This window comes from Ovis aries, chromosome 5 (genome assembly GCF_016772045.2).
Source record: "Ovis aries strain OAR_USU_Benz2616 breed Rambouillet chromosome 5, ARS-UI_Ramb_v3.0, whole genome shotgun sequence".
NCBI lineage: Eukaryota > Metazoa > Chordata > Mammalia > Artiodactyla > Bovidae > Ovis > Ovis aries.
Genome location: NC_056058.1, coordinates 100481322 through 100499817, shown reverse-complemented (window position 1 = coordinate 100499817; position 18496 = coordinate 100481322). Strand labels below are relative to the sequence as shown.

The 18496-nt window shown below is 39.5% G+C and overlaps 1 long non-coding RNA gene and 1 pseudogene across 1 annotated transcript in view; one reads left to right on the top strand and one right to left on the bottom strand.

The window, feature by feature from the left end:
- The window catches only part of LOC121819687 (uncharacterized), a 495504-nt gene that overhangs the window by 154994 nt on the left and 322014 nt on the right, over positions 1-18496 (bottom strand). The gene's annotated exons all lie outside the window — the stretch shown is intronic.
- Positions 8352-10714, top strand: LOC121819709 (dematin-like; annotated as a pseudogene).

The window sequence follows — 18496 nt, the reverse complement described above, 5'->3', positions numbered from 1 at the left end:
GCCCAGCATTCCACATGACGTACTCTGCATGTAAATTAAACAAACAGGGTGACAATATACAGCCTTGACGTACACATTTCCGAGGCTGTATATTGTCACCCTGCTTGTTTAACTTATATGCAGAGTACATCATGAGAAATGCCAGTGATCCAAATCACTGCCAGTGACCCAAAATCACTGCAGATGGTGACTGTAGCCATAAGATTAAAAGGTACTTGCTCCTTGAAAGAAAAGTCATAACCAACCTAGACAGCATATTAAAAATCAGAGACATTATTTTGCCAACAAAGGTCTATCTAGTCAAAGCTATGGTTTTTCCAGTAGTCATGTATGGATGTGAGAGTTGGACTATAGAGAAAGCTGAGTACCAAAGAACGGATGCTTCTGAACTGTGGTGTTGGAGAAGACTCTTGAGAGTCCCTTGGACTGCAAGGAGATTCAACCAGTCCATTCTAAAGGAAAGCAATCCTTCATATTCATTGGTAGGACTAGTGCTGAAGCTGAAACTCCAGTACTTTGGTCACCTGATGCGAATAGCTGACTCATTTGAAAAGACCCTGATGCTGGGAGAGGTTGAAGGCAGGAGAGGGGATGACAGAGGATGAGATGGTTGGACGGCATCACCGACTCGATGGACAAGAGTTTGAGCAAGCTCCGGGAGTTGGTCAAGGACAGGGAAGCTGGTATGCTGCAGTCCATGGGGTCGCAAAGTGTCAGACGTGACTGAGCGACCAAGGTGAGCTTAACTGATGCTTTTACATATTTCTGGTTGACTACAATGAACATGTATTGCTTGTAAAATCAGAAATAAAACAGTAAATCTCATGGGAAATGAAAAGAATAAAAGAAATGGTTGACTGTTTACAATGAAATTTGAAATTATATTCTTGAATTTGCATTAAAATTTAAGTTTATTTAAATTAAACTTAAGTATATTTAAAATTAAAATTTAAGTATATTTAAGTTTATTTTCCCCATTTATAGTATATGTGCTTTTGGGAGACATGGGAATATAATGACATCAAGCACTTTTATAATGCAATCTAGTCATTCTATGACATATAGGTATACGAAACCATCATGTTGTACACATTAAATGTATACAATTTTGTCAATTATACCCAAATAAAGGTTGGAAACAAAATAAATACTGCCCAAAAGATATACGTATCTCTATGTTTCTCGTAATATTATCTACAACAGCCAAGATATAGAAACAACCTAAGTGGCCTTTCATGGATGAATGGATAATAAAGATGTACATACATACGCAGTGGAATATTAGTCAGCCATGAAAATGAATGAAAGCTCAGCATATGTGACAACACGGGTGGATATCGACGGTATCATGCTAAGCAAAAAATGTCAGTCAGAAAAAAACAAATACCATTCCTTATGATTTCATTTATATGTGGAATCTAAAAGAGAGAGAGAACGAGAGAAAGAGAATAGTGAACAAATAAAACAAAATGCATAGACACAGAGAATAGAATGGTAGTTACCAGAGGGAGAAGGATTGAGGAGTAGGTGAAATGGGTAAAGGTGACCTAGATGTATAAACTTCTCATCCTCAGACAAACAAGTTATGAGGATGCCATCCACAGTATGGCAACTATTGTCAATAACACTGTATTGCAAATATGACAGTTGCTAAGAAAGCAAATCTTAAAAGTTATCACAAAAGAAATAAATTTGTATTTTTTATGGTAACAGATGGTAACTAGACTTATAATGGTGATAATTTATATACAAATGCTAAATTATTAAGCTATACACTTGAAGCTAATGTAACATTTAGATGAACAAACATAAAAAACAAAGGCATTCTCTCTCTAAGGTATATGGTGGAAAAAATGTTTAAATAATTCATTAGAATATTTTCCCACAATCATATAATATCTGTGGGATACAACCAAAGAAGTTATTACAGGGAAGTTCATAGCAATCCAGATCACCTAGAAGAACTAGAAACAGAACAACAAACAACAGTTAAAGTTAGCAGAAGGAAGGAAATAATAAAGATCAGGGAGGAAACAGAGATTCAACAACAATAGAGAAAAGATCATTAAAGCCAAGAAACACTTATTTGAAATGGTAAACAAAATTGATAAACCTCTGGCTAGGCTCACCAATAAAGAAAAAATGGTTTCCCAAATGAAATGAAATGAAAAGGAGAAATGTCAAATCTTACCACAGATATACAGAAAACCATAAGAGAATACTACGAACAATTATATGCCAGCAAATTAGACAATCTAGAGAAATGGACAACTTTCCAGAAACATTTGTGATTTAGTTGCTAAGTTGTGTCCAACTGTTTTGCTACACCATGGACTGTTGCCCACCAGGCTCCTCTGTCCATAGGATTCCTGGCCCATCAAAACTGAATCAAGAAGAAGTCAATAATGTGAACAGACTGATCACTAGAAACTAAATAAAATATATAATTTAAAAAAAAACAAACTCCATACAAACAGAAGTTCAGGACCCAGATGGCTTCACAGGAAAATTCTACCAAACAAAGGGAAATTTTTACTGATCCTTCTCAAACTCTTCCAAAAGACTGAAGAGGGAGGAACACTCCTAAAGACATTCTATAAAGCCACCATCACCCTGATACCAAAACCAAAGACTCCATCAAAAAAGAAAATTTCAGGCCAATATCTTTGATGAATATAGATGCAAAAATTCTCAACAAAATATTAGCAAACTGAATCTAACCATACACAAAAAGGATCATACACCATGAAACATTCATCCCAAGTTCACAGGGATGGCTCAATGTACACAAATCAATCATTGTGATATTGATATATCACAACAAAGGAAAAGACAAAGCCATATGATCATCCTCAACAGAGGCAGAAAAAGCACCTGACAAAAATCAACATCGGTTCATGACAAAAAGCTCTTAACCAATGTGGATAGAGAGGTAATATATTTCAACATAATAACAGCTGTTTATGACAAAACCACAACAAATATAATTGCTTTGATGAAAAACTGAAAGCCTTCCCACTGAAATCTGGAATAAAAACAAGGATGCCAACTCTCATCGCTTCTCTTCAACACAGTATTGTAAGTCCTAGCCACAGCAACCAGACAAGAAAAAGAAATAAAATGTATCCAAATAGGAAGGGAAGAGGTAAAATTGCCATTATATGTACATGACATGATAACTATATACAGAAAGCTCTAAAGACTTCACACAAAAGCTAGTAGAAGTCATAAATAAATTTAGCAAGGTAGCAGTATACAAGATTAATACACAGAAATTGGTGTATTAATTTCTTTACACTATAATGAAATATCATAAAAGGAAAGTAAAAAGTAATAACTTTTAAAATTACAACAAATAAACAAAATGCTTAGTAATAAATCTGACAAAGGAGGTGAAAGACATATGCTGAGAACTATAATCCTTTCATAAAGGAAATTAAAGATAATTTAAGGAAATGGAAAGATAACTCATACTCTTTGATTAGAAGAATTAATATTGCTAATATGGCCATAGTACCCAAAGCAATATACAAATTTAATGTGATTCCTATCAAATTACCTATGACATTTTCCATAGAACTAGAACAAATAATACTAAAATCTATATGGAATCATAAAAGACTCAACTGCCAAAGCAATTCTAAGGAAAAGGAACAAAGCAGGACACATAACCCTTCCAGAATTCAGACAATACTACAAAACTAAAGTAATCAAAGCAGTGTGGTACTGGCACAAAAACAGACATATGGATCAGTGGAACAGAAGAGAGAGCCCAGAAATAAATCAGTGCCTGTATGCCTCCCTGCTAAGGTGCCTCCACCATTTCCAACTCTTTACAACCCTATGGGCTGTAGCCTACCAGGCCCCTCTCTCTATGGGACTCTCCAGGCAAGAATACTGGAGTGGGTTTCCATCTCCTCCTCCAGGGCATCTTCCTGACCCAGGGATGGAACCAGCACCTCTGCAGCTCCTCATTTCAGGTGGATTCTTCACTGCTGAGTCAACAGGGAAGCCCCATAAACCAGTATGTGCTAAGTTGCTTCAGTCATGTCCAACTGTTTGTGACCCTATGGACTGTAACTTGCCAGGACCCTCTGGCCATGGGATTCTCCAAGCAAGAATATTAGAGTGGGTTGCCATTTCCTTCTCCAATATAACTATGGTCAATTAATCTTCAACAAAGGAGGCAAGAACATAAAATAGGAAAAAGACTGTCTTTTCAACACATAATGCTGGGAAACTTGGACAGCTGCAAGTAAATCAATAAAGTTGGAATATGCATTAAAATGACTTAAAGAATTGAAGATGAGACACCATAAAACTCCTAGATGAGAACATGGTCAGAACATTCTCTGACATAAATCATACCAATGGTTTCTTAGGTCAGTCTCCCAAGGAAATAGAAACAAACACAAAAATCAGAAAATGAGGCCTAATCAAGATTATAAGCTTTTGTATAGTAAAGGAAATCCTAAACAAAATGAAAGGAAAACCTACAAGATGGGAAAAAAAAATACTTGCAATTGCTGTGACCAACAAGGGCTTAATTTTCAAAAGGTACAAACAGCTCACACAGCTCAACAACAGAAAGAGAACCCAATAAAAAACTTGGCAGAAGGTCTAAATAAACATCTTCTCCAAATATGCACATGGCCAATAGGCACATCAAAAGATGCTCAATATCACCAATTATTCAGTTCAGTTCAGTTCAGTTGCTTAGTCGTGCCTGACTCTTTGCGACCCCACGAACCGCAGCACACAGGCCTCCCTGTCCATCACCAACTCCCAGAGTTCACTCAAACTCACATCCATCAAGTCAGTCATGCCATCCAGCCATCTTGTCCTCTGTCATCACCTTCTCCTCCTGCCCCCAATCCTTCCCAGAATCAGAGTCTTTTCCAATGAGTCAGCTCTTCACATCAGGTGGCCAAAGTATTGGAGTTTCAGCTTTAGCACCAGTCCTTCCAATGAACACCTAGAACTGATCTCCTTTAGGATGGACTGGTTAGATCTCCTTGCAGTCCAAGGGACTCTCAAGAGTCTTCTCCAACACCACAGTTCAAAAGCATCAATTCTTCAGCGCTCAGCTTTCTCCACAGTCCAACTCTCACATCCATACATGACCACAGGAAAAACCATAGCCTTGACTAGATGGACCTTTGTTGGCAAAGTAATGTCTCTGCTTTTCAATATGCTATCTATCTAGATTGGTCATCCCTTCCAAGGAGTAAGCGTCTTTTAATTTCATGGATGCAATCACCATTTGCAGTGATTTTGGAGCCCCCCAAAATAAAGTCTGACACTGTTTCCACTGTTTCCCCATCTATTTCCCATGAAGTGATGGGACCAGATGCCATGATCTTCGTTTTCTGAATGTTGAGCTTTAAGCCAACTTTTCACTCTCCTCTTTCACTTTCATCAAGAGGCTTTTTAGTTCCTCTTCACTGTCTGCCATAAGGGTGTTGTCATCTGCATATCTGAGGTTATTGATATTTCTCCTGGCAATCTTGATTCCAGCTTGTGCTTCTTCCAGCCCAGCATTTCATGATATACTCTGCATATAAGTTAAATAAGCAGAGTGACAATATACAGCCTTGATGTACTCCTTTTCCTATTTGGAACCACTGATTATTAGAGAAATGCAAATCAAAACTCTAGTGAGGAAACACTTTACACCAGTCAGAATGGCCAGAATATAAAAGTCTACAAGTAATAAATGCTGGTGAGAGTGTGGAGAAAATGGAACTGTTTTACACTGTTGGTGGGAATGTATGTTGGTACAGCCACTATGGAAAACAGTATGCGGATTCCCCAGAAAACTAAAAACAATTACTATATTATATAGGAATCCCACCCCTGAGCATATATCTGGATAAAACTGAAGTTCAGAAAGATACACGCTCCCCTATGTTCATAGTGGTAGTATTCATTATGGCCAAGACATAGAAACAACCTAAATGTTTATTAACAAATAAATGAATAAAGATGATGTCGTACATGTACAGAGTGGAATACTACTCAACCATAAAAAAAGAACAAAATAAAGTCACTTGCAAAATAGATGGAATTCGAGATTATCATACTAAGTGCAGTAAACCAGAAAAAGGAATAAATACCATATTACATCACTCATATGGGGAATCTAAAATATGACACAAATAAACTTATCTGTGAAGCAGAAACAGACTCACAGACATTGAAAACAGACTTGCAGTTTCCTAGTCATTTGGGGTACAAACTATTATATATAGGATGGATACAATATTTACAAACCATTACATACAGAATGGATGGACAACAAGTCCTACTGTATAGCACAGGGAACTACATTCAATATCCGAGGATAAACCATAACGGAAAATAAGAAAAAAAAAATACACACACACATATATATATCTGATTCACTTTCTGTACAGAAGGAATTTTCACAACACTGTAAATAAACTCTACTTCAGTGAAAAACAAACTGAAAAACAAAAATGTTATTGTCATTCAGTTGCCAAGTCGTGTATGACTCTTCGCCATCCAACCGTCTCATCCTCTGCCACCCTTTTCTCCTTCTGCCTTCAAGCTTTCCCAGCATCAGGGTCTTTTCAAACGAGTCAGCTCTCCGCATCACGTGGCCAAAGTATTGGAACTTCAGCTTCACCATCAGCCCTTCAAAAAAGCATTCAGGACTGATCTCCTGTAAGAGTCACTGGTTGGATCTCCTTGCAGTCCAAGGGACTCTCAAGAGTCTTCTCTAGCACCACAGTTAGAAAGCATCAACTGTTCGGTGCTCTGCCTTCTTTGCTGTCCAGCTCTCACATCCACACATGACTACTAGAAAGATCATAGCCTTGAATATATGGACCTTTGTCAGCAAAGTGATGTCTTTTCTTTTTAACACATTGTCTAGGTTTGTCATAGCTTTCCTGCCAAGAAGCAACTGTCTTCTAATTCCACGGCTGCAGTCACTACCCACTGTGACTTTAGAGCCCAAGAAGAGGAAATCTGTCACTGTTTCCATTGCTCCCCCTTCTATTTGCCATGAAGTGATGGGACCAGAGGCCATCATCTTAGTTTTTTAATATTGAGTTTAAGGATTCAAATTATCAATGCAAATAATAAGCATTTTCCTCATATGCTTCCCTGAATACTTCAGGCAATCATGCCAGGGATTAAGACTAATGTAAGAGAAACCTGAAGCCCTCTCCCATTTTACCCCTGCTGCTGCTGCTGCTAAGCCACTTTAGTCGTGTCCGACTCTGTGTGACCCCATAGATGGCAGCCAACCAGGCTCCCCCATCTCTGGGATTCTCAAGGCAAGAATATTGGAGTGGGTTGCCATTTCCTTCTCCAATGCATGAAAGTGAAAAGTGAAAGTGAAGTCGCTCAGTCTTGTCCGACTCTTCGTGACCCCATGGACTGCAGCCCACCAGGCTCCTCTGCCCATGGGATTTTCCAGGCAAGAGTACTGGAGTGACCACTAAAAACTGATAATTCCAAAAATCACTTTTTAAAAAAATTTCTAAACATCTTACTAATATCCATAACTTTTTTTTTATTATAAATACATTGGCAAAACCTTTTATTGGACCACAACTACACCTATTGTTTAAAATTCATGCTATCTGGGTAAACATTGGGACCTAATAAATACCTGCATGTACCCATTGGCTATGCCAAAGACTTTGACTGTGTGGATCACAACAAACTGTGGAAAATTCTTAAAGAGATAGGATTACCAGACCACCTGACCTGCCTCCTGAGAAATCTGTATGCAGGTCAAGAAACAATAGTTAGAAGTGAACATGGAACAACAGACTGGTTCCAAATCAGGAAAGGAGTACATCAAGGCTGTATGGTGTCACCCTGTTTATTTTATCATGAGAAATGCTGGACTGGATGAAGCACAAGCTGGAATCAAGATTTCTGGGAGAAATATCAATAACCTCAGATATGCAGATAGCACCACCCTTATGGTAGAAAGCAAAGAAGAAATAAAGATCCTCTTGATGAAAGTGAAAGAGGAGAGTGAAAACCTTGAGTTAACATTTAGAAAACGATCATGATGATGGCATCTGGTCCCATATCTTCATGGCAAATAGATGGGGAAACAATGGAAACAGTGAGAGAGTATATTTTGAGGGGCTCCAAAATCACTCCAGATGGTGACGGCAGCCATGAAATTAAAAGACGCTTGCTCCCTGGAAGAAAAGTCCATGGCGTTGCAAAGAGTCAGACAAGACTTGGCGACTGATCATGAATGCGGTGAAATTACATTATGTTTCCAGAACTAAAGAAGTCCAGAATGACCACAATATAGAAATAACGTGGAAGAAAGGGAAAGGCGATTGAGAGGTACAGAGATGAAAGATGAGACTAGAGAAGTAAAGAAGGGTCAGGGGCCCATTAAGCCGTGTAAGGTTGTTTGAATTCTACCAAGAGAACACAGATGAACAGATGAATAGTGAAGCAGAACAGAGACCTTTGTTTTTCCCTGAGAAAGAAAACTGACTGCAGTGTGGAGAACATACGAGAGGGGGAGGGTCTAGAATCATGGAAATAAGTTAATATTCAAACTTGTTCTGTGTTTACTTCTGAATAAAATTTCAGTTCAGTTCAGTCGCTCAGTCGTGTCCGACTCTGCGACCCCATGAATTGCAGCACGTCAGGCCTGCCTGTCCATCACCAACTCCTGGAGTTTACTCAAACCCATGTCCATCGAGTCGGTGATGCCATCCAACCATCTCATTGTCTGTTGTCCCTTCTCCTCCTGCCTCCAATTCCTCCCAGCATCAGAGTCTTTTCCAGTGAGTCAACTCTTCATATCAGGTGGCCAAAGTATTGGAGTTTGAGCTTTAGCATCAGTCCTTCCAATGAACACCCAGGACTGATCTCCTTGAGAATGGGCTGGTTGGATCACCTTGCAGTCCAAGGGACTCTCAAGAGTCTTCTCCCACACCATAGTTCAAAAGCATCAATTTTTCAGCACTCAGCTTTCTTCACAGTCCAACTCTCACATCCATAAAAGTTCAAGTAAGTATTAAACAATCAGAACTCTCCAGCTAACCACTGATTACTCTGAATTACCGAGTTAAAACGCAGTGTCTTAACGGTTACACTTAATAATTGCACTGTCTGTAATCTAAGTTGTTTACTATCTGAGATTTCACATTCAGAGAATTGATTAAATTGGGTAACTCCTCTCTTGGATGGAAGCAGTAACCGTCAATGGAATGCTAACTACCTCTGAGAATTATGTTTAACTCAGACTTTCTTTGCCACAGGCAGAAGTAATTGATTTTAGACTGGGTGAACTGTTTCTTAATGCACATCCCCGCAGGGAGAATGTCATTTTAATAAGATGCTTCTATAAGCCACACGCTACTTAAAACAGATGATTTCCCCTTGTCTTCATAAGCAAAACCTGAAGGAGCCCTGTTTGTCCTTAAGGACAACTGGGAAGTAATACAATACTGAGTTGGCAGTCTGCAAAGTATCTCTTGGCCAATTCATCTATCCATGCTTTGCTTTTGGCTTTAGCTATAGGTTTCCTAGAAAACACATCTATGTTCAGCTCTCTTGAATATCACTAATTTGACCTAAGTCTGCTTGTATTGGTCTTTCAGCTGTTGATTTCATGACTTGCCGTTTTGCTTTGCTACCACTAAGACACAGCTAAAAATAAAAGTATCCAAATAAGTGGATATTGTGGAGAGGAGGTAATACAACATAATCTCAGAGATCGAGGTAAAAGATTTTAAAAATATAATTGATTGACCAGTCAAATTCTGATGATGAGTCACAGACCTGACCCAATGGGGCATAAGCACTAAGGATTACGCAAGACTATTAGCTGAATAGTGGGGGGAAACTGTTTATACATCTATTTCTATCCATGTTTATATAACCATACTTTAAAACTTTCATTTTAATGTACGCTTTCCAACTCACAAAATTATAGTAATGTCATATATTATGTTCAGTTCAGTCGCTCAGTCGTGTCCGACTCTTTGTGACCCCATGAATCGTGGCATGCCAGGCCTCCCTGTCCATCACCAACTCCCAGAGTTCACTCAGATTCACGTCCATTGAGTCAGTGATGAAATTTATTTATAAATTCATGTGTCCATATATTTGGGACTAGATTTACTATATAATACTATTAACCATCTTTCAGATTTTCACTCCAAGAACCAGCCTGTACCATTTCTATCACCCCAAGACCATGCACCCACATTCCAACATTTACAAGAGGTCACTCATCTACACACAGAGAGAGTTCATGGGAGGCAGCCCTCAGCAAGCCCTTCATTGAGGAACTCATCACCAAGTCATCCAAGTTCCCTGCATCCCAGGCTCCAGAACCAATCAAATGGCCAAGATCAAACCTGCCTTCTGGTCTGCCTCCCATGACTCTTCACTGTGGAGACAGAATGGAGGAAGCAGACAACATCTCACAGGGAGGCAGAAGAAGAGAAGGAAGAAGAGCAAGATAATGACCCCAGAGAAAAAAATGAAGGCTCTCAAAGAAGTGTCAGAGAGAGAAACTCAGTAAGGCAATGTCCAACTTGGGAAAGAGGGTCTTAAAAAAAGAAGAGATGGAGAAATCATTACCTTTCCAGAGGCTACCAGTCCATACTGGACCAGACACCCTTTCCATACTTCCCTGAACCATGGAAGGTCTAACCGTTCTCTCCCTACTTATGGCAGGACCACTCTGAGCTGACAATAATTCTGACTTTAGCTTATAAGGCATGAGAATGGAAGCCTAGACCTCCAGATTTATCCCTATGAAACACTGCTGGTGACTAGTTAAGGGCAAACGAAGTCGTCTCCAGGCTTGACAGGTGCTTGTCAGCAGAGACCTTCTTCTGGGTATCTTCCATGCCTCCTGCAGCCCTGGGGTTGTGGGACATGGGCTTTCCTCCCCATAATAAGGGAGCAGTCCTCCTTCTCTCATCCCTGGCACTCACTGCACAGGGCAAACCCAGTCTGGACTCAAGCACACACAGCGTTTATGTTTGGGACCTCTCCCTGTCTCTACTCCCAAGTGAAGGTTCCCAGAAGAAATTAAGGAAAACAAAAATATGACGCTTAGAGACCAGATAATGACGCTTAGAGACCAGATCTATTGACTGTCTTGACCGATGGATGGCTAGAACCTTCAGCCCTGTAAGGAGGAGGGTGATAGAAGCAGCCAGGCAGGCAGAGAAAGTTCCAGAACCCTGTGTGCCCCCAAGCACCCCTCCTCATCTCACCTTTTATAGCTCCTCCATCATCTGGACCTTTAGCTTCTCAGACTCTATAGCAAGAGCAAACTCCAGCTCAAGGAGACCTCAAAAATGCAGGCCGCCCTGCCTGTCTATCTAGTTTGCCTTGTCCTCTACTTGCAATGTGAGAGCTGACTGTAAAGAAAGCTGAGTCCTGAAGAATTGATGCTTTTGAACTGTGGTGTTGGAGAAGACTCTTGAGAGTCCCTTGGACTGCAAGGAGATCCAACCAGTCCATTCTGAAGGAGATCAGTCCTGAATATTCATTGGAAGGACTGATGCTGAAGCTGAAACTCCAACACTTTGGCCACCTGATGCAAAGAACTGCCTCATTGGAAAAGACCCTGATGCTGAGAAAGATTGAGGGCAGGAGGAGAAGGGGATGACAGAGGATGAGATGGTTGGATGGCATCACTGACTAATGGACATGAGTTTGAGTAAACTCCAGGAGTTGGTGATGGACAGGGAGGCCTGGTGTGCTGCAGTTCATGGGGTCGCAAAGAGTTGGAAACGACTGAGCGGCTGAACTGAACTGAACTCCTTGCACCTCCCAAGCTTCAAAGACTCTTACTCCGAACTTGTGGCTTCCCCTAAAACCTTGGCTTACAGTGGAGATGTTACCTAAACCAAACCCTTGCTCACCATTAGTCTCCAGATGATATCAGCTACAATTCTACCTTTCAGTTCCAGGCCAAATCATGGGCAGAACCCAAGCCTTCAGACCCCTTTGGATGGTATCGAGAGGCCTGGCGACAGGAGCATTTCTGAGTGTCCTGGCTCCCAGGTCCTACTCATACTCAAACCTAAAGTACATAATTTATGTACTTTAGGGGCTCTACTCCTTCACACTGTATCTCACCTAACTCTCTGCCCTACCTTAATCACACTCCCAGCTTTTCCACTTTACGAATATGTATTTGTATATAATTACATGTCGATATGGCTATATAGATAGGGATAAAAATAGAGATCTCTGAGTCTGTATTTTATTGTCCAAAGCCTGGGCATGATGCATATGATAATGATGGGGAGGAGGGGGCACTCTGCTTGGAATTACAGGTTGCATTTTGTTCCCTTAAAATATATATATATAAAGAGAGAGATAGACAGATAGGTATATAAAAATTAGAAACAAATGTTTACTGTATTGTGCCATTATACACACACACACATTCTGTTTCTCTGCAGTGCTCCAACTAAAACACATATAAGGGGATGGAGGACAACATCTCCATCATAACGTGAGCACCAAGGTATCAGTTCATGCTTTGTATGTTATCCAGTGATGGGAATTAAACTTAAGAAAAGTTATCTCCCAGCACAACACAGTGCCTTTGATAATATCTGCACATTTTTTATAAAATGCTTGCCTGAAAAAATATTATTATTGAGCTACTAAAAAGTTAAGTGAGTTCCATTAATAATTGTATCTTTAATTTTCTCCTCACCAAATGATCTGTCTTCATGTGCTTCTAATCGTGAGAGTGTACTTAAAAATGCTATAGAGTGTATTGCTAAAGAGATGGCATATTTCCTATTGTGCAGTAACATAAAATCAATGGCAGCTAGTCATACAGGCCTTTTCAATTTCCATCGCACATGGTACACAGCCTTTGGTTCAGTGGATAATCCAATTGTAAACAGTGACTCACTGTTAACAACTCTGGGAAATAGGATTAGCAATTTCTAATTTCAAAGTAAACCTATTTCACTTTTGTCCTGCAAATAAAAACAATGTATTCAGAGATTTAGCTTTTCAGCTTTCAGAACTTCCCAGAAACAAAAATGTTGGAAACAAATTTTTACAGCACTGATGCCATTATTGGAAACTATTGAGTATATGTCCTTAATAGCTTTTTAATAGCTTGGTACCAAAATAATGATGACGATGGTAGTAATAATAAAAAAAAAATAAATTGAAGTTTAATCAGATTAAACTTAAAATTTGCATTAAAAAAATTAATTGAATCTCTGAAAACTTAAAATCTTCTATCTACTACTCAATGTAATCAGGAGAAGAATAAAAATTTTATGTAATACTAGAAAGCTTCATTTCCAAAACAAAAGTTTTAGGCAAAATTTTGGGCATCTGGTGTGTCTCAGAACACAGTTAAATTGAATCAGTAACCATGTAATTTTTGTGAATTGTTTATTGTACCATTCTAAAACCTATTTTCCCCTACCTTATCTGTGAATTCCTTTAGAACATTGCCTCGATCGAAACCTATACTTCTACACTGAGTTATAGACTCTCTCAACTCCCTGTTCCAAAGAACAGAGGATGGTGGCTTTATTCTGCTTCAAGAATACATAAGTGTCACTGTGGAAGGCCATAGGGTCTCTGTCAATAACACTCACTCCTTGCTTTTAAAAAATGTTCTTGCTTGAACCTTATACTCAGGGATTTCTCTAATTGGCCTGGTTCCAAACTGCTAATCTGTGTTTTTTAAGCTCTACAGATATTTATATCCTATACAGCTACAGTGGGAAATACTAACCTGGCTTAACCAGGGAAGGGCTACTCCTCAAAAGGAAGCCTTAGGCCACGTAACTGGGAATTAGAACCACAATATTTATTGTTCAAGCTGGTAGCAAGAAAACTTTACTGACTCCGAAGGGCAAATAAGATCAATCAAGCGACAGAATAAAGTTAGGGGACAGGAAAGTCATGATTGCAGACTGGAGGAGTTTTGTGGAATAGTTTTTATGACTTGTGATCATTAGCAGAAAGTGGATTCAGGAGATAACTTGAACAAGCCATTCCAAGTTGAAAAAACTAGGAATAAATATCTTCTTAGCTCCTCCTATGTGAAACCTGATTACCTGTCCAGACAATGAAATTATACTATCCTAACAGTGAAAGTTATGTATTTTCCATTGAAGTCATCAATCACCGACCTGGTTCACATTATTCTAATATGAGTAAACACTCACCAATGATATTAGAAGTCTGTGTCACTTATAAGCTTATGGTAAAGAGAAGTTAAAAATAAGAACTCCATGTTCATGACTGACCAATTCACTTTTACAATCCCACTCACCTTACAAATGTATAAAGTACTTTTATAGATCTGTACTCTCACTGGATTTTGGAAGCCTCTAGAATTCATTCATTTATCACCCTTTTATTCTGTATTAACTATATTTGGTAAGTAGTACACAAGGTACTAGACACTCAGAAAAAGATAGAATCATTGTCCTCAAAAATCTCACACTCTCATAAACTAGGTAAAAGTTCCACAGCTATTAAAATGTATTTACAATACTGCAGAATTAGTGATATGTTGGAAGATAAGAACAAGGTGTGAGGAGGGCAGGCACAAAAGAATTTAACAACCGCGGTTGAGAATGGATTGCTGAGGACCATCAAAATGCTTTTGAAAGGAGATTATATTTACAGTACTTCTTGAAGCAAAGAGGGTTAAGTCATTATAGTGCAAAGTCACAGTGCAAAAACTCAAACAATGTCATTACGCTTTGGTCCAAACAGGGGCCCATGTAGAGAATGACTTGGGGAAAACAGGACAAGATGAAAATAGGCCAAAAAGATGGCCTTTTCTTTTATACCAAGATAGTTTGAGTTCTATCATGAAGGTAATGAAAAAACAGTGTGAAGATATCGCATAAGAATCTGAACAAACAGATATCTAAGAGCTGAAAGAAGCTAAATGAGAGGCAGAAACATTAGCTGTGAGACTATTAACACAATAACAATTGAGAATCATGCTGGACAGTGCTAAGAGTCTAAGAATACAGAGAGGACAGAATTCACCGAAGAGGCATTTAGGGAGAGACAGCGTTTGTGGACAGTAGGAAAGAGCAAGCCTGGAACAATAGAGAATGACTCCCAAGGTTTAGCTTATGAAACCAAGTCAAACTGAAGGACCGTTTACTAAGATAGAGTGAAACGCCTGATTTAGGACACAGACATTACGAGGTCAGTCTTACATAAACTCAAGCCCAGGTGCCACCGGGCAGCCAAAAGGAGCTCTTTTAGGAGTCGGAGACGTGCCACGATGCCTGGGAGGAAACTGTACTTCAAATCAGGATGTGGAATCATTAAACTATGTCTTTGCTATAGTCATGGATCTCCTCAGAAACACAGTTCCGTTTCTCCTTACTAAGGCAGAGGAGATCACAGAGGCATCCAAAGGCCATATTGAGATGACAGAAAACCTGGGAAAATTCACTTATTGGTCACTCAGTATCTTTTTTAGGAGACAGTAGGGCTTTGGATGGAACCACGGAAAAGACATAAACATGGAGGATGGTGGAGGATACAGGTCCAAAGAGGAGGCGAAGAAAGACAGCTCAGAAAATAGAAGGAAAATGAAGACGCCAGGAGAGGAGAGCATCTCAATAAGGAGAAAAATGAGAGAGTCAAGTCTACTATCAAATGCTACTCAGAAGTTAATCATACGAGAACCATAAACAACTCAATTTTACAAGTAGAAGTTTTGCAAAACTTTGGCAAAAGTCCTTTCATTGATTCCCAGGAGTGGAATTCTAATTACAACAAGCTACGTATAAGAGGCCAGAATAAGAACCAAGGATATTCTTTTCCTACTTTTTGGTTGTTAGTGGACAGAATGATATGATGTAATGGCTGCAACAATATACAAGGCTGAGTTCTGGATTTATTAATTGTGTTAGGCTGGAGAGGTAGAAATTTGTTCAAAGGAGTCAGTATAGAAAGAAACGTTCAAGTTGGGAGATTCAGCCATGATATTTGATGAACCAATGTATCTGAGCAAATGGGGATGGTGTGGGACTCATGGCAAAGGAGGAGGGTGTTTTTTCAGAAAAAAAATGACTGTCTCTTATGAGAAGAGTGGATAAAAGGCTACTCGGGTGTATGCAGAGATCTTGCAGGTGAAAGGCTGAGGAACTAGAAGACTCCTCCTAGTCTAATCTAGTCTGTTTTCTCTTATTATTTCCAAGGCACAGTCTACTTCTGGGAGTCAAAGAATACAAGTAGCTTAGGGAATCTGAGATGGAGAAGGCGATGGCACCCCACTCCAGTGCTCTTGCCTGGAAAATCCCATGGATGGAGGAGCCTGGTAGGCTGCAGTCCATGGGGTCACTAAGAGTCAGACACGACTGAGGGACTTCATTTTCCCTTTTTGCTTTCCTGCATTGGAGAAGGAAATGGCAACCCACTCCAGTGTTCTTGCCTGGAGAATCCCAGGGACGGTGGGCTGCCATCTATGGGGTCACACAGAGCCAGACATGACTGAAGCGACTTAGCAGCAGCAGCAGGGAATCTGAGAAGAATTGTGGGCACTTAGAATAATAATGCATAGGAGACTGCTGAAAAGCTTATAAGAATTCCAGGAAGATTTAAGCACCCAATCGAAGCTAGAAGCTGTAAATCTTCTCTCTGCAATGGGCTGAGATGGTAAAGAATCTGCCTGCAACATAGGAGACCCAGGTTCAAACCTGAGTCTGGGAGCAATCCCCAACCCTCCCATAGTAACGCGGTTTCCTTTACCAGTGCTCAGTTGCCTGGTCACAGAAAACGATGCTCCAAGGTGACAGCTGGGCCTCTAAGTGCAGCTCTATAGAAAGACATGGAGGAAAAGGACAAAGGGAAGGTTTCATGGTTTCAAGATTAAATGCAGAGGAGAATGACGTCAGGACGGAGAAACAGAAAATTAGAGAATTAAGGAACCAAGAGTTCTATTAAATTTGACGAATGGATCTATTCAGTAAGTAGACTCATAACTTACTATGGTAAGTTATAAGACAGCAATGATTTTGTTTTATACCTTCATCCTCTTCCACCGTGCCTGGCACTCAGTAAATGTTTGTCAAATTAAACTTGTCCTGAGACAAAAGAATTTTTTATTAAATTGAGAAATAAACCATATAGTATCTATGTTGTAAAATGCTTTCTACATGGAGACAGAATATAAATGTCCTATATCCAAGTTCATATACTATTCAAAAGCAACAGCAAACTTATAAGCCTTCAATTTCAAGTTAAAACTCAGAGTAGGTGATTCAAATACCATGTTTTGGCACCAACCCATGGATCAAACCCAGGTCTCCTGCATTGCAGGCATATTCTTTACCAGCTGAGCCACAGGGAAGCCCAAGAAAACTGGAGTGGGTAGCCTATCCCTTCTCCAGGGGATCTTCCCAACCCAGGAATCAAACTGAGGTCTCCTGCATTGCAGGCGGATTCTTTACCAGCTGAGCTATCAGGGAAGCCCTCTATGTTTTGGCCAGCGAGTTCTAATTCTAAAACTAGATGAGTCATCCTGCTCATGGGATATTTTAAGTAAGGACTGCATTGCATGGTGAAGAGACTCTCTATCAGAGCCTAAAACAAACACAGGGAAAATGCAGCAAATTATACAGAATTTTTATTGTTGGCTTTTTCCACAGAAAAGTAAATTAGTTACTGGAATTTGACTTCATTCTGCTGAAGAAATTGTTCCTAGGGATGCGTATATTAACAATTACGTGCAAGAATATCTACTATTCTCATTTTAGAGGGGAAAAGTCCTTAGATATCACATAAGCCAAGCATTTCATCAAACAGCATAAAAAGCAAGTCCTGAAAAACACCTCCTCAGGTTATGCTTTCAACATCACATGGAGAGCAAGCAGCTGCAATGCTTGCCAGGATCAAACTCTTCCATGATAGTGAAAAACCACTGGCACGGTAAAGACTCTCCCTAGCTTATTTCTGTAAGCATGTGTATCAGGGAAATTAGTAAAACAGCCATGATTTCAACTAAAGGGATTTCTTTCCACCTACCCTTTACAAAAGTACTGTGGGATGCAAATCCTTCTCCTACATTCCTTTTGTGTGGCAAATGAGCAACAGAAAAATTAAAATAGGTCATAACACACACACACGTGTGCATGTTCCATGCACGTTATATTTACATATAACATACAAATGACAGGAAGGCAAAAACAGAAGCGTGACGAAGACAAGAAGAAGCTATATGAAAACGCAGCACTCACAAACGCAAGTCTTTTGCTCTGGATAATTAGAAGTAGGCATATTCACCTTTTTTTTCCCCAAAAAAATCCCTTTGACTCAAATGGTAATTAGCTATATTTTCCATTTTGGTTGAGACATACTGTATATCATGTGCAGCGTAGCTCTGGGCTCAAGAGGGAAATGGATAATCAGGAGAATATTTTTCAACGTCTCTTCTCTGTAAAGATTTACTGAGTTGTCTCTAATGTACACTGACAGCTTCTGCATTAAAATTTGAGGC